Here is a 24154-nt window from a genome sequence, read left to right as displayed (position 1 = left end):
TTTGTGTTCATTAAAGGAATTTGCACATGGCAATAAATGCAAATTAGCCAATTTAAGTAGATTAATTAGTCAGTAACTGATGCTGTCCTGAGGTTAATGTTTGGCAGAGAGATGAATGGATAGGACTGCAAGTGAGTCCAAACCCTTTAATACCTGCGAGACGCTTGGTGAAAAGATGAAGGACAGCACATCACTGATAAATACCTCATAGTCCCTCAGGCTGTATTTCTGACACTTATATTTGACATGGAAAAAACCTCAGATGTGTTGATTCGGTGCACGGCTGCATTTATTTGCTTTTACAGCCAGAGTGGAAAAAATACTGAGAAGAAAAAAAAAAAAACTTTAGTCAAGTTTAGTCAAGTGCTGCTGATTAAACTTTCAATTAAAATTAGTCAAGTAAAAATCTCCTCAGACAAAAAGAGAGGGCTGTACTCATGACACGACAGCAGTACAATATTTTTAAAAACAGAGGATGGTGTCATATTTTTGGATGCAAAATTTGAAATTTCATTTGCTGCACACAGAAAAAAGACAAGCATGCAACATGGCATGTGTGTTTGAGTTGGGACACTTGCTGTGGTCAGTGGGTGCTGTGTGAAATAAGCAGCTTCTCATGATTTTTAATGAAAGAAAATAAAAATTGCGATGTTAAAAGCTTTAAGTGTGGGATAAATATGAAGGAATTAATTAGAATTGTTGGGAATTGTTAACCTTCAAAAGGCAAGAAATAAAAAAAAAAAAATTCTCATATGGTCGTCATCACAAAAGATCCTCGCTGGCAGTACCAAGGAGTCAAATCTACCCCACTGTCAGTCTACCATCTGCATTGTTGTGTTATGACACTTCAAACATCTGGAGTGCACTTTATGTTTTGAAGCCTCCAGTTTTCCACAGGAAGAAATTACCAATCAACAGGGAAGGCAGCTGTGGCCTCGATGCTTGTGAGGAGGGTTTGTGACTGCGAGGTTGCCAGTTTGACTCACTCGCAGTCCATCTGGGAATGTTTGGAGTTGGGGCAGGTGAACGAGAAGCACTCCGTGCTTCCGCGGCTGCTGTGCTGAAGTGTCCATATGTAAGCACGTAGAAAGGATCATCCAGTGGCAGCTCTCTGGTAATACTGGACAGCTCCCAAAGAATGGGGCTGTTGCTGTGTGTGGAAAACCCCCCAGGCATTAAAAACACCAGGGAATACACTTGCAACTGAGTTGAAAAACGTTACAATGGCAATTATACTGTTGATTTGCACTATTTTCCATCCAAAAGGTATATTAATGACATATAATAATACTTCAATGATATAATTGATTAAAAGATGGAAACAAAAATTAACCAAATTGAAATGTGATGATTTATTTAGAGGTAATGATGGAAACCCAGAAACTGAGAAACAATACCCAGACAGCATAAAATAAATCCATGCATTTGAAATGTTAATTAATAAACTGCTGTGTGTATTGATTTGTTTGAGTACATTAATCCAGGGAAGTTTGACAGTGAACTGACAGTGAACTGACCATTTGTTGGGGGAAAAGAATGTACTAACGAAACCTTTGAGCTGCAGTAAACATTTATAAATGAATCAAACCTCCACTAAACCCTGACGGCAAACAGTTAACCCCTGAGTGCTACTGGGATAAAGAAAATGTAAAATATAATTGAATTTCAAACACAAATTACACATTACTAGCAGACATTAATAATTATCATTACTGCAACAAATGTCTGCATAACAACTTCAAGGTCTGGTTCACACCGGTTGCGTTCCATATAAACTGATTTCTTCTTTATGCTCAAATAAAGGATCAAGTTGAACTTATCCCATCAGCTACAGTTTATCCTAAATCTCAAAGGTTCCTCTCTGGATTTACAAAACTCATAGAAAATATTAGGCTGAAGCCTATACTGCTGAGATGAAACTAATACTAAATCTTTGATAAAGAACAAAACATATTTGAACAAGAGTCAAAAGCAAAAAAGTGTAGAACTTATCTTTAAAATTGTGGTTTCAAGTGTGTAATGACTCACAGTTTTGTGTTTTTATTTCTTACAAGACATAACGCTGTGATGTGAATACTTTGTTTTGGAATGTGTTCAAATTCAATAAACTAGTTGAACTCTATGTCATTGGCTGCCCATGGCCAAGAGGAAAGGAAATGGGCTTGTAACCACAAGGTCATTGGTTCAATCATGGAATGGGATCACCCTTGGCTTATGTGTGTGTTCACTATTGGTGTGTAATAAGGATGGGTTAAATGTAGAAGACAAATTCATGGTGTGTATGCAAAAACCACAAATTCTTCTTCTTCTTCTTCTTTCAGATTCCAAATAATATTCAAAGCAAGAAAGAATTCACTTCCAAATAAAATAAAGACGTTTTCAGAGAGACAAGGGGGATATCATTTAAGAGGGAAACCAAATTTAGAAATGCAGTGTGCCAGGACAACTTTAAAAAGTATATGCGTTTCAGTCTTGGGGGTTAAATTATGGAGCAGTCCAGACAGTTCGAACAGTCCAGTGCTGGGCCATGCACTACCAGGTTGATTCCAGGGAAATTGATTCCACAAGCAAAACCAGGCCTCAGCAAACCCAAGCAAATGTATACCAAAAAAATAAAAAGAACTTGCAAACTATCCCAGACTCAAACCCAAGTTTCATAAAATAGAAGACATAAGACGACTTAAAACATTCAAATTCAGACCTCACAAACAAAGAACTGGGTTGTTATATACAAGTTTATACTTTCGCCTACTGCTTTTCAAACATGTGACGAGATGTAAATGTAAATGTGTTGTCATTGTAAATGTTGCACATGTGTTTGAAATTTAAAAAAAATAACTGTCCATCTATCTGGTAAACATGTGCAACTAATGGCAGTGATGGAATAATTTGTCTTTGCACAGAGACAGTGATGGAGACTTAATTTTATTTAAAAATATTAAATAAAATTATTTTAATATTTTAATAAAAAAATATTTTTACTTATTTTGCCCCGTTTAACCTGAAGCAGTTTGCGGACGTGCTTTCATTAAGCACAGATGCAAGATATACTGTAAGATGTGGCATGAGAGGTTACTAATAATAAACCCAAAGTGTTAACAATGCGTCATGTCAGATATATGATGAACAAGTTGTCGTTTTGGTGCCATCTACACTAACAACACTAACCTCTCACTCCTTTTTTAGACAAACTACCTAATTAGATCAGCCCATGCTTGTTAAAGTGTGAAGGTGTGAGTGTGCCTGTGCCACCACGTGCATCCTTGTCTGTTCGGTTGCACTTGTGTGTGTGTGTGTGTGTGTGTGTAAAACGGAAACTTTAACTTTAGCACTTAGTAGTTGTGACACTTAATATCTAAATAGCCATGCTACACAGAAATGTAGCATGAGAAGGGTCGATTAAAAAGGTAACACCACACACCGTCTTATTTAAGACACTGGTAATCCTGAAGCAGGAATAACACAAATAAACCTCTGATCATGTCAGAGTCAGTTTGAGTCTACGAGGTAAAAAAAATATAATAAAGTGAAGAACCAAAAAAGATAAAGAGAGTTGTGGTGGTGGTGGTGGCCCTTAGCATTTATTACAGAGCTTTCTAAAGCCTTTAACAAGATTTCACCTGCAGTGGCATCACACTGATCTGCAGGAGTACAATTGAGAAGAACAGAGATCTCTCCAAGGTGTGGGTGATGTGTAAAGCTCTTTAAAGCGTGACGCCGGTAGGAGGTGAGGCATAGAAATGAAGCTGCAGCTGAACATACAATTCAAAACTGTTATAAACTCACACTTATCTGTTGATTGCTCTTGGATAAATCAGGTATTTATGAAGTCTACGCATTTAACAAGTAATGTCACTTAGTAAAAGCTTTGTATAATGTCAGCAGTACCAAGTTGTCTTCTCAAATAGCCGTCTTTGTTTGTCGAAAAATGCCACGCAGTGTTAGACAAAATAAAGTTCATATGACAAAAGCTTTGATGAAATTTACTGACACTTTTGTAAACAAATATAAACAAGACAATAATAGGGCGGGTCGAACTGGGAAGAGAACCAAATCAGGTTTGGTTAATCTACACAAGATGTCAACACAAAGGAAAGCGACAGAGGAAAGTGGCAGAAATGATGGCAATAGGGAGAAAGAGAAGAGACGGCATATGGTCTGTGCAAAGGTTCAGTAAAGTGCACACACTAACGTCATTTCAGAGATCTTGGGGTCAAGTGTTTTGTGCAGTGACACACTGACATGTGGACTAGCGCAGCTGGGGGTGAAATCTCTGACCTGTTGTGTTGTCGCCAAGTTTAAAATGCAGCTCAAACTGAAACAAACCACCAACGCTGCTAATTTTGGATTTTAAATAAAAATACCAATTGCAAATGCTGAAGATAATAAGACCAAGTGTAATGTTTCTCTGTCTTCAAATTGAAAGAAACCTGTCATTTGTAATGATTGTTAAGACAATTCAAAATATTTCATATCAAATATAACTAAATATGGCATAAAATATGACTAAAACTAAATAGTATTGTAGTCATAAGACTAATGACTAAAACTAAATCAAAATGTGCTGTCAAAATGAACACTGATGCCAAAGGAAGACCAAAAAGAAAAGGAATTACTGGGTGGCCACAGTCTGTGGTACACCAGAGCATCTTCTCACCAGGTCAGAGATTTGACCCCCAGTTCCGCTTGTCCACATGCCAGTGTGTCCCTGTGCAAGACCCTTGACCCCAAGTTGTTCCCGGCATCTGTGCCGACAGCATGAAAGGGTTTGATACATGTGTGATAGAGAAAACAATGCTGTGTGAATGTGTGAGTAGAGTATCTTGTGTAACATTTAGTTTGAGGGTTCACTGGCAGAAGTTCTGTGTTTGTGTGAGTGTATAAATACATAAAAATAAGAATTGTTAGGTTTGCATTGCATTTGAATCAGCTTTCTATATGTACTTTGAATTTAGGAGTTTTTCTATGAATAAAAGAAAACAAACATATGAGAAATGTTTTTTTTTTGTGCCTACAACTGCTAGTTTATTAACCGGCTAGCTCCAGCTGATACAATCTGCCAGTGACAGTTGTCGTCTCAGTCGGCCAAATCAACAGCCGTGGTTAAGAGACGAGAAAGCCTGCTTTTGTCTGAAATCAAGGACTTATTGTTACAAACATTTGGAAGGATGTAACTGATGCTGCAAACAGCACATGTACTATGCTGCAGTGAAAGGTGTGAGATGGAACCACAAGTGAGGATTATATTGGTCAATTCTAAAAGACAGCTTTAAGGAAAAAAAAAGAAAAAAAAAAGAAAATGTGAATGCTCGGTTTCCTCTCGGTTTATTTCTTTCACTTTACAGACGTCCCTCTTGTTTTCTGGCCTGAGTATGTTCCACACACACACAAATATTAACATGCTACATTAACACTACTGGCCCTGCTTTCCCCCCAGCAGCTTGTGGCTTAACAGGACGCTTGCTCAAACAGTGATGCAAATAGCCGCCCCAGCTGTCAACTGTCAGGGAGGATCCTCCGTGAGTACATAACCACTCGTGTCCCACCACTGTAGCCTACGTCTCCCCTCATTTTCCATTACAGTGGGTGGAGGCAAAATAATGGCCCTGCTTGGATGTGAGGGGGAGTAATCTAGGACAGGAATTAAACTTTCATCTCCTCCAAACAGCATTTCAACGACTCGACTGATTCGTCTCAGCGCAACAGTGCCGTTTGTAAACTCGGGCATGAATTATTAACAGGGGATCTTTGCATATCATTGAGCCACATCGGACAGCTTTAACATCTTGGCACTCAGTGGGCTGCAGCCTCCCAGGTTATCATCGAGATGCAGCAATAATGTAACGTAGAGAGTAATGTACAGCATGAAAAACAATAAGAGTATGTTCATTTTTGAAGCAAATGAAAAAAAAAAACACACCGGGGCAAAGCTCCCCAACTCAAAACTTCATTTTGTCATTATAGAGAGGCAGCATAAGGCTCCAGTTGAGGTTTCTGCTGCCTCTGCAGTTCCGCGCATATATATTGCCTTGTGTATAGGAACTGCCAACAAAGAGACGACTGGAACCATATGCCACTCATTTATTGCAGGCTTTTTTTTTCTTTACAATCAGCCACTTAGATGCGGGCTTGTCATTTACATATTTGCATGCAAGACAAATTGTCGATTGTATCCGTTTTCAGGTTTGTGCGGTTGTAAATCAACACCGCACACCTTTCCTACAGAGGAATACAATGTTTTCTTGTCATCTGTGCAGGCACAAAAGGAAAGCGCTATCCAAACGCACTAAGACTGTTGGGGATAGAGTTTAACAGTGGAAAGTACTTTTTAACACAGATGGTGGTGATGAAGGTTTATCCTTCAGCCTCGTTTGTATTCTCACAGAACACGTTTTGGATTTATATGATTATGGAGGTCCCAACCTATTCAGGGTTTGCACGACTCAGCATTCAGGGATGATTTTATGAACTGGCAAATAAAATGGGCAACATCACAATTATTACAACAGGGACAAAGTGTAGGTCATAAAAAGTTTCCCAATCCATTAAGCACAAGTGAAGAAACTCTCGAATTGGCCTTTTAATCTCACTTTATTGCTGCAGCATATATAAAATTAAAATGCACGTATAAATATTTAAGATTTTTACATAAGGTGGCCATTAAATGTGTTTTTGTTATATGACCTCTGCCACTGCCCATAATTGCAGCATGAAACAGATCAGATTTCTGGAGAGTGTAGATAAACACCGATCAAATTCAATTACGGACAACGGATCACATCTGAAATTCCCTTTCCCTTTTCACGTCAGTGTTTTGCCTTATTCAAAAATAAGTCAGTTGTATTGATTCAAAAATTGATTGACATATATGTTCGGTGCCAAGGCTGGAAACTCTTGCTGCCATTTTGAACGTCGGAGCATTAACTGCAATAAAAGTAAATGATTCTGGAGCCACGGAAGGGTCAACCAGGGTAAAAGGTACAGTTCATGGAGGAAGAGAGAGGAAAATTACGCAATTTGTCCAAGATAAAAAAAAAAACATTCACCTCTTACAACTCCCATGGCAGCAACTCGGGGATAAGCTGTATACTGCAGCAATACACATACATCACTGTCAAATGAACCTTGTCCGATGGCATATTTGACAATATCAAAACAAGAGTTCACAAGAAATGCAGCTTGTAATTCTCTGACAGTACTGACTTGTTCTTGAATCCAAATCCAGTCAACTGAAATCATTTTTTATCATTATTGTTAATCAAGCAGCATTTAATTCACTTCTGGATTTACAGAAGCCCGACACTTTTCACAAAATATATACAGCTGCCTCTTAAACAAGTGAAGTGTGTGTGTGTGTGTGTGTGTGTGTGTGTGTGTGTGTGTGTGTGTGTTTGTGTGAATGAGTGAGTGAGTGCTTCCATCTGTTTTTACAGTATGGTCATTGCTCGGATCAAAAGGTCAAACTGTGTTTCAAGGAGGCGTCACGTTATGACAAAGCGTTGTTGCTCGAGGACGTCATAGGATCTAAGAGAGATGGAAACGGTCGCCGTGGTTGACGTGCTGGTGGTTGTCGCAGTGAAGGTGCGTCCCTGAAGGTCAAACTGGCTAATGGCTGAACAGAGTTCATAACTTCACTATAATGTTTCCCTTTCAAAGTCAGCCACATATTTATGACACTGTGAGCTTTAAGTTATACAGAGGCTATAAAGCAGTACTATTCAATTACAAACTCAGTTGGGCCGCATTGTCAAACCAAGAAATTTAGCTAGGCCAGACATTTCCTGCAGCCAGTAAGCAGCAGGCGAGGACAACTTTAAAAGGTACATCAAAAAGTGCATTAAAAATAAAATAAAAGAACTAACATTAAATTATTTTGGTCATACTCGTCCTTGGTACACCTCAAAGTGTGTACAAAAAAAAAAAGTGCACAGTATTAGCTGTAACTATTTTAAATGCATCGCAAGGTGCATGAAATCAAAAAGGTGAACAATATTAGCATTTGTTTCTCTTTGAAATGAGGTAAACGTACGTCCTATCCCAAACATCTCACAGTGCCTTTAACAGAATACAAAAACTAGAAAACAGAAAACTAATCGATGCTATCAAATCTGTCAGACTAAGGTAGGGATGTATGTAGGAATCTTTTGAGGGACAGTGAAAAATTGTTTATCTTGTTTTTTTTCCTCAGTGTTTCTGGTGGAACCACAGGCTGGGCCACCATGAAGTTGGCTATGAATCGTCGGCTTGCCACAAATGTTTGCAATATTTGCTTTCAATTTCATTTATAAAGCTTTCTACAGTACTTAATTATCAGCTTAACTGAGTGGAAAAGTGACCCCCGACATTCAGCATAAAACATTTTATCCTGCAAATTGATATTTCTTTTTTATCTCTGAATTAGGAGTGCAAGAATTTAATAACACTAAATCACCATATCATTTTCTTCAATTTCGAAATGACAAAGGTTCAGTTTATATCAATATAATATGAATGCAGTGTGCAGCCATTCAATTACTGTGCAACACGTAATTGCTATAAGTGTTTTGCTTCAAATTTGCAAAATGTGTTTTCTGTCCAAGCTTAAAACCACAAATAACAGGTTTCCTCAACTTTCAATAATTACCCATTTAAAACCATTTAATATGGTGTTTTTACCCATGTTGCCCAGCGCTACTATGAACAATGTGTCTTCTGAAATAAAAGTGAAAAATTCATAAATTGGCAGCTCACAAAACTTCATGATAATACATTTCAAAGTAAACAAAATGCATACATTTGTCCATTTAACTCCATATAAGTGTATTGCTTTTTATGGTGACTGTACTTACATGCAAAGTTAATACTAATGTCCAAACATTTCTGTGTGTGTGCTTGTGTGCCTCTGTGGCTCCAGTAGCCTGGATGAGCACATCGAGAGTCATGTGCCCAGCAGCTCGCTGAAGCAGCCACATGACAAGAACGCGCCTCTCTAATTAGCTGACCTGTCACTATCCACACCCACAGCTGTGCAGTGTTCAGGGACCAGAGCACAGGCAGTGGCTGCGAGGTGCAGGGAAAACCGGCAGTGAAAACACAGACACTGATGAACACATCCAGGGACTGTCACTGCCTACAGGACAAAGCACGCCAACTCATGCTTTTGCCCACGAGGAAGCTGCATACTTTGTTGTGATTACATTGGAACTTCCCCCCCCCGATCACCTTCCCTCTGGGATTTTTGTAGACTAAGAGTTCAATGACATTTAAGTATTTATCTAGTGCTTCTCTGACCTTCCAGAAATAAGCTCACTTATCCTGTGGTCAATTAAAGCAATGTGACGATGTACTTGTACTTTGAATATAACGGGCTTCTCAAACCAATTAGGTACACCAGTGTTGATGTCGGACCGACGGAATAAAGGGGTTTAATACTATATTTTTGTTTTATCTTTTTGACTTTGAAAGGTTATTGACTGTGACAGTAACTTTTCAGTAAAAGCATGCTCTCAATAAATTATAAAAATTCAGTGACATAAATCAAAGAAAAAATGTATGGCACATTCAAATCATTGTCGAATGAATTCTTATAACGCTGATTAAGCTCATTAGCTCAAATACAGATATACTACAACACATGACTTGGCAGAAGGAAGGAGCTCTGTGTGTGTGTGTGTGAACTTGTATTTATATCTTTGTGAGGTCCAAAAAACACACAACTTAAAGTCTGGGCTGCACAACTTTAAAGGGCATTTCCAGGGTTAAGACCTGGTTTGACATGAGGGATAGAATAGAGTTTAGGTTAGTCTTAGGGTTAGGCACTTGTGAGGGTTAAGGTTAGGGGCGAGAGAGAGAGAGGAGTCAGTGATTTGGTAAGAGAAGTTACACACTGGAGCTTTAAATGTGATTAAAGACAGATTACTTTGTGTTTACCCCTCCAACATTTTCTAGTTGCAAACGTTCAAAGTTAGGTTACCAATTATTTCTTAGGTCAAATATCAAATTTTATATGTATATATACACACATATATATGTATATGTATCACTGAAGTGACTTAAACCTTGATAAATACAGCAGAAAATGAAGTCAAACAACAGTTGAGGAAAGCCTCTCAGCTGCCAATGAAGCAGAACATGGACGTTTCCGTCTACACACCTCTGTAGCCTACCAGCTGCTTCACAGCCCTCATGTCGGAATAGGCTGTTGTTTGGGCCTGGCTGCATGTGGGAACATGAGCGGAGATGACACTGGGGTAGAGATTTAAGACACGGTGCACTGGCTTTCGGAAGTCTCCTGGAAGGCCTCAGACGCGGCGCTCATGTGCTTCCCACAGACTCGCTCTCAGTATGGCTGCTACACACACACACACACACACACACAGATTTGGGCAGGGCAGTGAAATCCCTCATCTTGTATCTGGTTCAAGGTCCACTGCTAGTGATGACAGTTGATGACAATCCAGCTGGGAACATGGGAATATCACCTGTGACTTGAAATGGAAAGCACTGAGAGAAAGCAAAAGAACTCCAGTCCCAAAAAACACGCTACAGAAACTAAGATTGTGCACATTTATTTGAAATAATGGCCCACAAACCTGTTACATTAGTATATCAAAACATTTGTTCCTCATTACAGCATGTGTGTTTTGTGTGACATTTCATCCCACACAAAATACACATACCATTTATCGTATTTTCCTTACACTCTAACCGGCTCATCAATTAATTCTAATTGGAACATATTTTACGATTAATTGTGTAGTGATCATAAATTTCCTATAGCCTGCAAACATTAGACCTCTGCCGACAACAAATGCCCGATATTATAGCGGCAAGAACAAAACCACAGACAAATAAAACTATCGACCTCCCTCCATCACACACAAGCGCTTGCTCATAAACTCACACCTCCCCCTTACTGTGTACACACTTCTAAAATATGCATTGTGAATCCACGTCTGCAGAGACTTCTGTGCTCCTGCATTATGCTTGAGTGATATAATTTATATCATTTCAGGGGAGAGGGAGGAAATCAATGAGGTTTAGTTGGCAGCAGGGCCTAGTAATTAATTCTCAAGGTTTGGGTAAAAAAATGTGACTAATGAGGGAAGAATGTAAATATTATGAAGTTTCACTTGAAGCTCCCCAACCCCATCAGAGGCATAATTGAACTTCCGAAAGTCAATAGTGTGTCTGTAGGAATGATTTTAGCTTGTACGCATCGTCTCCGCATTTTGTTTCTTCATTAAAAAAACTGAAGGAGGACAAGTGAGTTTATGAAGTGCTAAAGATCACATTTTGCTGGCACGGACCGTCAACAAATCTATATAGTACATACATTTAAATTAAGACTCCTGGGACAGTGTTACCCACCACTATCAAGCTTGTTCTACGATGAGCGAACACAGTTTGAAATTATGATATATTTTTTTGGACTTTACGCAAAGCAAACAGTTAAAAGGAGAAAAACAACTACTGATGTTTTTTAGAAATATTTTTCTTGGATAAATATTAAAAAAGTCACTTCAGACTTTGATCTGGGTTCTTCTGAGCTTTCTCGACTTCAAAGAAACTACCCACTTCTCGTTCCACCTGTCAACTGCTACAATCTGTTTTTATTTCAGTTCCCATCTCTGCCGGGTTCCCAGATCTGCTTCCCAGACTTGGTAACCTACTATTGAGCTATTGTCATGTATGTATGTGAAATGAAAAGCGCTGTGAAGTAATTTTGGGTGTGAATTCTCAATGCATTATTCACTGAATGCAAATAAAAATAACATCAGAGGTAGAGACGGGTCGTATTCCTGTCTTCACTGTAGAAACACGACACTTCACTGTGGTGTTTCGTGCTGTTCTAAATGGGGGCCTGTGTATTGGGTTGAATACATAATAATAAACAGGAAGAAGTGGACTTGCAAGCCCAGTACTGATCGTGTTACATCCTTCATCAAAATCATCCTGACAGCGTTGAAATCAACCAACCAGGGGCTAAATACTTCTAAGGTGTGATTGAGATGTGCACCAGAAGATCCCAGAGGCCTGCTGAAATTCATGGTGCATTTTCCCGTTACACTGTGTGTGTACGGGGGGATGTTTGTGCTCATCTCGGAGCAGTGGGCCATAACTGTGTGAGGGTCAGGGCCGATTGGTGGGGGGGCAGACAAATATATACACCTGGGACTTGGTGAGGGGAGGGAAATGGAGGGATAGATGGAGGATCGGTGTGTGGGCGAGGACACACGCTGGTGGGCGGGGGGGGGGGATGGGGAGTGGTCATGTGGAGGTAGCAGGGAGGAGGAGCAATGTGGAGGAGGAAGAGTTGGATATTGAGCAGTGAAAACCTACTTAAGCTGATAGGAATTAATCCAGGCAGAAGAGCTGAGGAGCCATGTTAAAAGGCAGCCCTGATATATGAGCAGTGGGAACAGTTGAGATGCAGTTAAATTGATGAGAGCAACTATGTTTATGCCACTGACATTAAAAGAAGAATTTCCACCCTCAGATTCACCAACACTGTATATCATCAGCATGTGTTACTGTGCATCTCCGTGATTAAGTGTCGCCGTTTATTTGAGCTCACCTACAAGTTTGCAAAGGAGGCTTTTATTTATAAGGAAACTTGTTGCATCCAGCTGAGATTTACAGAGTCGTGCAGAATACAATGGTGGTAGCAGCCGTGGCTGTAACTGATGGTGAAGTCACAGCTCTTCTTGTTAAAGAAAAAAAATGTGTTCACACATTCATTATAGCTGCAATGCATTCTGGTCTTTTAGTCAATTGGGGCTATCCAAAAATCCATCTTCTCTTCTCTCATTTTGGCGTCGTTTCAGTTCATACACGTCTATGTGTTTTTAACCACATTAAGTGCTGAATAAATTACGAAATGGAGCATGGAGAAAATGCAAGTTCATTAAATTACAAAATAAAATTATAATCATTCATATTAACCCTTTGAGACCTAAGCCTCAAAATGATGCCGTTGCACCATAGTTATAAATGAATAAGAGATTTAGCATTTTCATTTTGAAATTTGAACAGTATAAAACATATTTTCAATAATATTTTTTGAGTGTGTGTGTGTGTGTGGGGGGGGGGGGAGGGGTTAAGGTGCTGATTCGCCAGATTCCTGCATCGGCGTCAGTGAAATTACTGTAATAACCACATGAAATGAAGGTTGAAAAATCAATAAAACATGTCGTTCATATACAGATGGTATACATATGTAGAATGAAATAAAGTTCATTTAATCAAGCTTGTAATACAACCAAGTGTTATATTATTAATATATTATTAATATTAATAAAAGGCTTTTTTCAGAAGTGATTCAAAATAAGTCACTTATTCAGCACGCCTCAGATCCTCAGGCAGTTAATTCCAGAGCTTAGGGGCCCTGAATTCAAAAGCTCAGTCACCGCTCATTATCAAACGGGACACCGTCACCAGAGTCCTGTCCGAGGAGCAAAACACACAATATACCTGAGAGCTGATCCATTAAGAGCTTTAAAAGTAACCAGTAAAATCTTAGGATGAAATTTAAAAGCAACTGGGAACCAGCGACGAGAAGCTCAAACAGGAATAAAGTGTTCTTGTTGTCTTCTCGTGTTTGTAAAAAGCCAAGCAGCAGCATTTTGAAAGACATTGCTTTAAAAGAAACTTCGCAATGTATCTGATGAACAACAATTTCCACACTTCTGTTGAAAAACAAACATCTCATTCAACCTTTTTTGTTGTCGTTTCTAAATGTATATATTTATTCACTTTAATGAGAACACAGATTTATTGTAATGTCACAATTTTCTAGTGTAGGTTACGCAATTACAACGACATAAAAATGAATACTTAAGTGCCCAACAGCTGTCACTCACTGTCACAAATGAATGAGTAAGTCTGCGTTAGCCCACAATGATAATTTGTGGAACTAAAATATGTTTATTTATTTATTTTCTTAATTGGCGGATAAGCCTCTTGTCGTGTATGAGGGAGGCTCTCGTTTCTACTGATTTAGTGATGCTCATCATTTCAACAAATGTATATGAGTGCATGTTGTGCTATAATAATAGCTTTTTCTATGTATAATCTGTCAAAAGAAACTCCACGGGCTATGCTGGCATGCTTGCAGCACAATTCTTGTGTGAGCTGTTGCAGACACAGGATGTGGAGTGTTTTCATCTCCTTGATGTTCCACAAACTCAGGCAACACATGGAAAAGGCAGGCAGGGAAGGAGATGTTGCTTTGGGCCTAACAAATGACCTAGATACTGGAGTATGAATTTCATTTACCTCTATCACCACATCTAAGTGTACCTCACTTTCCTTATGTGTCCATATGGCAACCGTAGAGCTGGGGTGGATGCAAAAAAACAGCCCACAGGTAGCCTTCTTTTGATCAACATTTACTCACTCGCGCCTTCAATCGCTCGTTCGATCACTCACTCAAAATAAATTTAAAAAACTGAGACAGACCTCCATGTTTCTAATCCCAGATACTTTATCTGCTCAGTGGTGAAAATGTTTTGCAATAAGCAGGATTTGGCTATAGCTGGGATAAGACAGATTTTAGCAATTCTGCTCCAGGACTGAACATTTCCCTCTATGTAATGCAGAGGTTACAGGTGTTAACCACAGCCAGTGGAACTATTGATTAATCGCAAAGGCAGGTTGGCAAGCCTTCTTAAACCACAAAGTGGCTGATCAGAATTCTGCAGGTGCCAGTCCCAGCAGCGACTCACTGGGCAAGGAAGGAGAGGTGAAGAAGTGGTGAGAGGGGAGGAGAAAGGGGGAGAATAGGGAGAGATCATAGCGGAGGAGGCGGTGAGCAGGGGGGGCAAAGAGATATGACATATACGGCATCAAGGACAGAGGAGAACTGAAGGGGTGAGGGTGTGGAAGGAGTCCAAATGGAGGGAGAGGGATGGACTGCGAGGCAAAAAAGAGATGTGAATTGAAAGCCAAGCAGTGTAGGTTATCATATCTGAACTGTGAGACATGAATCTCAATCCATCAATAAGCACTGCAATGTGTAATAAAAAAAAATCCCTGCCACGCCTGGCCCTAATGGATGGTGTAACACTGAATGTGTCACTTTTACCAGAGAGAAAGTACTACACCAAGAAAAGATGTGATTTAAGGTAAGTGATCACATTAAATTCCACTTTCCTTATGTTCTCAGAGAGTTGCCATTTCCAAATAATAAATAATTTCCCCACAAGTGGCCTTGATCATTTAACACTTTTGAAATGTCTAAGCATATTTAGTAAAGTGCTGCATGGAGCTATAGGCTACATCCATACTACTACATTTTAATTTTTATTTTTTTTATTTTTTTATTTTTTTTAAAAAGGGTTTTTTCACACATCTGTGACAAGATGTGGTATTTAGCTCAGAAACAGATGTAATGTGCATCTGGAAATGTATCACATGAACCGTCATGTACCGAATGTAACGTAGAAATGTAGCAACAGTCTGTTATTTCAGGCCTGTACAACTACAGTGGACTCACTTACTTGGACAAGAAAGACACGAGCTGGACATCATACTACAGGAAAAAGAAATAATCAATGTGTTTGACAAATGAAGTGCTATCTTTGGCCAGGGTTTCTAGAATCTAAACTTTTCTAAATCATATAAAGAGCAGGGCAGAGCCTCTTATTTTACTCTCCACTGTGATAACTTTCACTCTTCCAATTGAAACCAACTAATTGATTAACAATCGATAGCAATTGATTTAGGAGTTGATTAATAATCAATCTTAGTAGTTGCAGCTCTAAATATAACCTGTAGCCAAACAAATAATATTCTATACACGATGGTTTTTAACCAAAAAAAAAAGCAGCAGAGTTACAGGTTGCCAGACTTAATGATCATACATTTTCTTTCTAAAGAGCTTTTAATGACACTCAAAATCACTTTACTCTAGTTTTTAAAAATGGTTTAAATGATAACATTTTAGAATGTTGGATAAAAACAGTATTTTACCAGTGCATCACTCAGTGGTTTTTTTTAGGTTAAAGAGGGTTCAGCTGACTCGGGCTCTTACACATAGAGAAATGTCATTATTAGTGGAGAGGTTTATGATGCCGCAGAAACAGACTTTTGTTTACATGGGCTTTCACTTGAAACAAACTTGTTTATTGGGGCTCTTTTGATCCCACTGTATCACAACCTGCAGATCAAAAAGCAATCATCAAAAAATCCAATCTTTTGATTATTCCTGTAAATGACTGGTGTTCAGTATGCCGTGTGATGCACTATTGTTGCCCTTGCCAGCTCTAAATCAATCTCTGTTAGACCCTTTCATTTAACAGATGCAGGGGACACATTCAGTTAACACACAAACGCGTGCAAACACACAATATCGGTGCTTTTGTTGCTCTAAACCTACACCGGTACATAAAGCTAACATGCAAATAGAAATTGTGGCGTGGCATGTGAAATGTGTCACATCACTGAAAGAGCGGGGAGGCTGCAAATCAACCATGTAGGAGCAGCAGGGGGATTTCATGCAAGCTTACATTTTAGGCATGCAGTTTGCAGTCGTAATTGTTCCTCAGAGAGCGAACTTTAAGTGAATTTCTCCAGCACTGGCACCTTGCGTTCGAGAGTGAACTGAAGCAGACCTCGACATCTGCAATCTGCCAACGCCCCAGGTAAAACGTGGTCCTTCTCAAACAAGCTTTATACCATTGTGTGCCGTAACACTTTCCTGTCAGTAAAAATTATTAATAACTGCTCTGTCAACCTGTGTCGAGAGACATCTGTATAATGCTTTGTTCACAGGCTCTAATACACTAGCAACCAGACTGATGCCTCTGAGTAATGATTTTGTCTTCCTCATAACTTTTCATTTCAATTTCCAGACATTTTTGCCAAGCATGATTGTTTTACCGTGCAGCCTTACTTCACAGACAAAAAAACTAAGGCTGAACGATTTGGGGAACATATATGATTGTGATTTTTCTGATTGATATTGCAAAAACTCACAGTGAAAGATTGAAGACGTAGCATTAACACGTGAGATACCATCAAAATATGAATCACGCTACTTATGGAAAAGGGAGAGAACAAGTGTGAAAACACCCAAAAAAAATAGGACTAATTCCAACAAGAACAATGCACTAATAAGTGCATCAACCTAAACTGATACGTTGTAATATTACAACTTTATTCTCGCGTTTCTCATCTCGTTGCAGGTTGCAGCTGATCGTCTTTGCTTGATTGAAGACTTTATTCTCATAATATGACAACCTTTATCTCATAATGTCACAACTTTATTCTCGTTATTCTCGCAATGTTACGATTTTATTCTCGCAATATTACGACTTTATCGTCATATTATTACGACTTCATTCTCGTAATATTACAACCTTATTCTCTAAAGATTAAACAAATACTCTGGCATATAATAATCTCATGTAGTTTGTTTTCTCATGACTTCTGCCATATTTCGAGGTGGAGTAAGCATGTGTGCTTTGGCGTTGCATGCACTGAAGCAAACGGTAATCAGTGCAGGAGTCTTTGGAGGAGACTCCTGCACTGTGACAGGTTTGCAAGTAGACATTTTAGTAGAAGTAAAACTAGAGAAGACGGTATAGGTGACGGCCAAAGGTCCCCACAGGAATGGCAGGTAGCTGACCTGTGGCTTACAAGCTCAATCTTGCGTTCCCATTTCATGCTTTGTGTTGCAGAAAGAGTCAAGAGACAGTGGATATTATTCCCTCTGCTCTCCACCCCGCTGAGGTCTGATCAAAGATCTAAGCCTTTGATGTTTTAACTCCTGGCTGTTTGGAGTAAGGGAAAAGAAAAAAAACACAAGCCCCTCCTCTAAACCAGATGGTGCCTGTTGCATGCTGGGAGCAGCCAGGCAGTGTTACGGGTCCCACCTGTGGTTTTAATTACAGTGCATGAGGAGGAAGTGCAGTGGAGCGAAAGGAGGGAGGAAAGTAGGGGTGACCCTTGCTGTTCTGCAAGCACAGAGTAAGTAGGGTGGGATGCTAGATGTTCACCTGTATGGCTCATAAATTATGGATCCCTTTGTCTTGTTCTGTCAGACTACTTCCCTTTTTTTCTTCCTTTTTTTACCGGTTTCTATCACATACCAAGCCACACATTAAATAAGGGGTTTTGACTGACAACTTAGATCTTACCTCACACAATCACCTGTTCATGACACCAGCTATCATCATTTCATCACATTTTTTTGCCTCCATTCTCCATCTTCCCTCCTCCATCACAAAATCATCTACATTCCGCGCACACGTCCATATATTTTTTGCTGTCTGTCTTCGCCGCTCACTGGTGTATAATTTGTGCAGATCACCGTAGCTTCTCTGCATGGATTTCCAGCCTCTCTGCATGGATGAACTCCTATCAGATTAAACTGGCACTCACTGACTCTGACCCGCCTGCCCCTCCCCTACATATACCACTCCACACCAGGATCCCTCGGGTCCACACTCCCTCCCCTCCTCCTCAGCAACACCTCTCCTTCTATCCATCTTTTGACTTTCCAGCTCCTTCTGTCATCTGAGAAATCCCGCTGAGTGCTGAGGTGCTTCGGTGGCAATAGGGGGAGCCTAAAAATACCCCCGCAGGGCCTTATGTATACATTCACAAAGGTGTTGAACGCTTTCTGATCTTGCAAAAATATGTTTGTGTTGTCACTAAAAAGGAGTTTAAATTTGTACTCGAGTATGAAAGTCACAATATGATGGATTTGATGGACAATGAACAGGTAATGGAAGCATCCGAGATTCAAAAAGGTATAAATGGATGGTCTCTTTTAATATACATGTTTTATCTTGATTTACCTCGACCCCAGTGTTAAAAAAAAAGGAACTTCTGGAAGTTTTTTTTTTTTTTTTCCTGTGATGGATTCAGCCAGAATTCTTGGGGAACTGTATTCCCCCCCCTTCTTTCCCTTCCTCTCTATTTCTCTGACTGTGCAGAGCTGCGTGTCAGATCTGTGGTATGCCTGTAGGCTGCTCCCAGGAGAAGCACGGTGTGCTCATTCAACACCAACAGGGTCATAAAACAAAGCCTCAGCCACTTGTGCAGAGTTTACTTCAAATTAGTCCAACTCTAGTCTAACTACATCGCAACCAATCAATCGGATCTCATGCCAGACAAGGAGCCGACAAAGTGAGACAGACAGAGAGGTGATGCTGAAGGAAGATTCAAAGTGCAGTGGGGATTGTTTGTTTTTATCCAGTTATTTTAAAACTGATATCTGTTGACAGCAGCCAAGTGAGAAATAAACTGCCGTCTAAAAATATCAAGCTGATTTTTTTGTAGCTTATTGACATGTTTACAGTAAACTTTTGTGATTGCAGAGATCAGGTTGTTTCGCGACTATTGTCTTCAGAAAGACGGTCATCAAACTGATGGAGCAGGAGGATCGTGAAAACCTGCAATAAGCCCAGTCAGCAACACAATTAATATTCAAGACAAATTTTCAAGGGAAGAATCAGAGGGCACAGCAGCTGCTCCCATATGCAGACCTTGCCATTAAAAATGAGGACATGATGTCAGACATCCCTCAGTATTCCCCTCATCCTTTATCCCCATTTTACCATTTTACCTTAACATCTGCTGTCTCTCCGGCTTCACTTGCAGTTTGAGCACACCATATTTTTTCCCGTCCCTTGCATTCCGAGTGAGTCACTCAAGCCACATTTGACACAAGTGTGAGCAAGCAACCTCCGTGAGCACAATAGTTGGAGTTGTGCATCAGGATTGCATTCCTGATTATGGCTCTTTTTCTAGATTCAACATGAATGTTAGACTAATCATCAAAATGCCTATGCCTATGTGGTATGTATAGGCATGAGTAGGGGCCAAACAGGAGGGCAAACTGATTTTTTCTTTTTATATTAATAATTACTAATACTGGGGGGGAACTATTTCACTCCACAGCTCCTACATACTTTTATTCTATTAGCTATTCAGTTACACTGTGAAAGATGACAGGGGATGTAGTACTTTGAAAACTTTAATCAGCATGTACTTGTACAGCATGTAACTACAATTCGGCCCTGAAAGACTGCCACTGTAACGAAAACCATATCACAATCAGTTTCTACGAGTCAAAGATTCAGTTAAAGTAATAAAAGAATACAGTTTCAGTGTGGTTGATATTCAGTGACGTACATTTTGCATTATTTACAAATAGTATGAAATGGTAAATGTTTGTAAAAGTTTTCAGTGTAAAGTCGTGTATTATATATCACCAAATGTAATGACTTTTATTAGCTAAATCAAATGAGTAAGTGTTATTTGCATACATTTTCCTTACAGCATGCAATATCTACGTTTTAGGACATGATTAAATGATTAAATCCATGAATACAAAACACAAGTGATGTGTTTGTGTACAAGCAATCTTCAGTTAACTATTCTCATTGCAGCTTTTTGACGCCAAGCTTGCCACGATTTAGACACTGTTGACAACGCTGACATTTTCCATTCATGATAATCCATCACAGTCAACATCAAGCCATTATTTCCTCTCATTTCTGTTTGTGTCAGTCATTTGTGAGATGAGTGTTTTCATACAGTGCACAAGACATGACACTCTGCCTACTGTCAAGCCAAGAAATAATAATCCTTTGAATAAATATTTTGGCTTGCAAAGTTTCTAATCACATCCACTTTTGCATGTCCTTTTCAGCAAGTGTGCGTTAAGGATGGATTTGACATTGTAAAAATGACAGAAAGAGCACTGCTGAAAAATGGCGAAGCCTAAACAAGTTCAAAATATGAAATGAGTGATAATTATAAGACGCAACAATATCCTAACTCTTTTGTCCGTGTCCCCACAGCTGCAATTATCCTATCTTATGGCAACAAATGGTGGCATTGGGCGTGCACTTGAGCTTGCAGGAATTTCTGTTCTGAATACATGGCAGCAAATGTGAACACGTGTGCGACAGCATTTCTGCATGTCATGGATTAATAAGAAGGGCTGGCACAGAAAAGTCAGGAGGAAAGCAATTGTGGCTGTAGTGAGACTGTTCCCTGACATGCAGTCACACCTGGATGGGTGCTCGCACAATGAGGTAGAGAGGATCCCCCCACAGTCTCAGTCATTGGTATGCTGAAATACTGCAGTGTTACAGTGAGAGGAAAGGAACAAGGACGCTGTGGAGCGAATAGAAAGAAAGCATGTTTCTCTCCCGCGCTGTGAGATAAAGTGAGAGGGGGGAGACCGAGAGGTGCTTTGCCAACCAAACAAGACATGTGTCACAGCCAGGGAAACGACGACACACTTCTCCTCCATCTCGAGCACAGTCGACTTTTTTTCTTCCCCCTCAGACCACATTCAAGAAGTGATTGTCAATAATAAGATGCAGGTTGTTTATATTACACAACCCAAATATCTGCACTGCACACAACGTATCGTATAGTCGAGGACCTTCTAATATGTCAGAATCATAGAAAACAAGCTGCCTGTAACAGTGCTACACAAGTGTTCCAGAGTTTTAGGTTTTGTGAAACTTTTTAGTATATATCACAGTTTGAGTGCAGGAAGAGAAAGAGTACCTTTATATGCTAATTCTGAGAGAAAGGGTGTGTGTGTATATTGGGTCCTGGACTGGTGCTGAGTGCACTAAAAACCAAACTCATGAATTTAAAAACAAAAAAAAAAGAAAAACATTGGCTTGTCCCAGAAGGGAAGATTTTCCAGAGTTTATGTTATTGTAACTTTACAGTGATGTTTGAGACAGGCAACCTTTATGTTGTCAGCTTGGAAATGTTAATAGTTCCAGTATTAGGTACAACAAATATGGGAAAATGCACTATTACGTATCTGTAAAGACACTCAATATTTTATTTCGACACAATTTTCTAGAGGCACAATTAGGGAGGCTGACACAGATGGCACCTTTTGTAGACAAAAAAAATGACTTTTGTGTACCTAAAAAGGAAATTATTCAGTATTGAGTAATTGGGAAACAGATTTACATTAATGTCACATTTGGACAAAGCTGGCATCTTCAAAATAAAGGACAACAAGTTAAGAGTTTTAAAATCTGCAAAACCATCATCTATGTCAATATGAAGCAACACATTGAAAAATGTATTGCAAGCATTACGTTGAAAAAGTCTCTCTCGCTCATACACACATACAAGCACACACCCAATTTGATGCTTCAGACCCATGAAAGAATCCAAACTACTTAGCAGTGCACTGTTCTCAGACAAGCTGCCAACAAACCCTTCAGTCTCAGTCCAGTTGTGAGCCAACATCTGATTCGTCAGACCACTATTACAAATATTCCATACAAATAACTGATCATGGCCAGAAATAATTAATGTCCAACTACATTTTTAGCATGGCTATTGCTCCAGGAACAGTCCTCCACTGTTATTAGTTTGATAGAGACGGAAAGAAAAAGAAAGACAAATAGATGACTAAACAAAGACATGTCCATGTCAAAGGTACAAATCAACAAAAACAGACTGGTTTGTCAAACAGAATAGACAACATCATGGCGGCAGCGATGATAAATACATGTAGGCACAGCGGACGGACAAAGGACAGAGTAAGAGAGTGAGGTGAGGACACAGTGACCAACAAGAATAAAAATAGCTCTTACTGTTTGAAGATCTTCAAGATGATCAACCTGAAGAAAGAAAAGGCTAGTCAGACTCCAGAACCCAACTTTGAATGTTCTCATACTATAGAATGTGAAAGTTTTAAGAAAACAGTACAGCTGCACATTGCAGAGTTAATGAGCCTGGCCAGAGTCAGACGTGGAATTAATGCGACTGTAATGTTGCACTGACACATGCATTAATGCAGCCGTGTGTTTGCAAATACAGAAAAAGAACCCAATTACATTTCAACTGAGAACTTTCACATAATAGACCTCACATGAGAATCTTCACATAATATCTGCTTCAATGTTAAACAGGTGAAAATATGACTTTTCAGCAACCATGCACTTCAGCACCACGGACAGCACCATGTTCTGTCAGAGCAATCTCTCCTGAACTCGAACCGATATCTAATTACATGTGACACAGCAACAAGATTGAATGATTTTTTGGGTCGAGACAGGTTATGAAAGTGTTTGACTGCGATGACAAGCTTTGAGTCGAGTCTCCAATTGTGTAGCTATTTCTTTGCCTAATTCCTCCGTTAACAATTAATGACATGCTGCTGTGAAATTACAAATGCCTTTCTTTCACGTTGTCAGATTTGAGTGGCGGATTAGCTGAAATTATTTTGCCTCTGTTTTAAACCACAAATTTGTGTTATGCCGTGGCATTAAACCTCTTATTCACTAACTTTTTCAGAGCAATGTCACTGATCGGTGTTACACACAGATCAATGAATGCTGTAATTACTACTGGAATATATTTAACATAGACTATTATGTGTAATTGTGTGTGTGAACTAGTTTCATAATAATGCTTATGGTCAAGTTACGCCCCCTTCTGGAAAAACATATGTTGCTGTTGTTCTTTCTTCTCTTGTTAGCCAGTTTGTTTGTTTGTTATGTTTGTTTTTTATCGCAGTTGCAATGCAGAACGGTCTTTATTTTTTGGTGAGTGATCTGTTGGGTTTGGGGTAAATTGGCAGATCCATCAATTGCTGTTCTGCTAGCATTCATGATCTGCACAGGAGTGAACCCATTTAAAGCTGGTTTAATTTATGACACAACTGCTTGCTATAATTTATAGATAAGCACAGGACAAGGAGCCTTTTTTTTAAGAATAAGTAAAAAAATACTTTTAATACAGGGATTTGGACCCATATTTCATCACTATGTTGACACTGAGCATATGAAAATTTATGAAAGAGTTTACGTAAAATCAATATTTTTCAGCTCTTGGAAATAATGGCTTAATTTCCCCTGGATTCCTTGACATTTCACAGTTTAGTTAAGATTACAAACTGCACAGATTCTGATAACTGACTGCACGAGCCAGGTTTTCGAGTTCGAATGAATTACAAATCCTCTCTCTTCTAAAAGGCTCAACCAGGGAGCTGCCTCAAACAGACTGTCAGAAGCTCACACTGAGTGACTCCAGGCCCAAATCAGGAGTGAGAAGTGAAGGTCTGCAGAGTGGAGCTGAGCGATGGCAGAGAGCGAGCTCTTTGACAGCGGATCAAAGATGAGTGGGAGGTCAAAGTGTACAGCTGGTGGAGATGAGGAGAGCACCAAACACAGCA

General features: G+C 39.4%; 1 long non-coding RNA gene across 2 annotated transcripts in view; it reads right to left on the bottom strand.

Moving 5' to 3' along the window:
- Positions 1 to 741: 741 nt before the first annotated feature.
- Positions 742 to 24154, bottom strand: part of LOC131471421 (uncharacterized) — a 40343-nt gene continuing 16930 nt past the window's right edge. The window contains exons 2-3 of one of the 2 annotated variants that reach the window (XR_009241996.1): positions 22572 to 22598; positions 742 to 1150 (exon numbers count right to left, since the gene is read on the bottom strand). This is a non-coding gene — a long non-coding RNA (uncharacterized LOC131471421). Of the gene's footprint in view, positions 1151 to 10251; positions 10331 to 22571; positions 22599 to 24154 lie in introns of those variants that run through there. The other variant, XR_009241997.1, reaches the window with a different exon arrangement.

This window comes from Solea solea, chromosome 1, assembly GCF_958295425.1.
Source record: "Solea solea chromosome 1, fSolSol10.1, whole genome shotgun sequence".
NCBI lineage: Eukaryota > Metazoa > Chordata > Actinopteri > Pleuronectiformes > Soleidae > Solea > Solea solea.
This window is presented reverse-complemented; position numbering and strand designations above follow the sequence as displayed.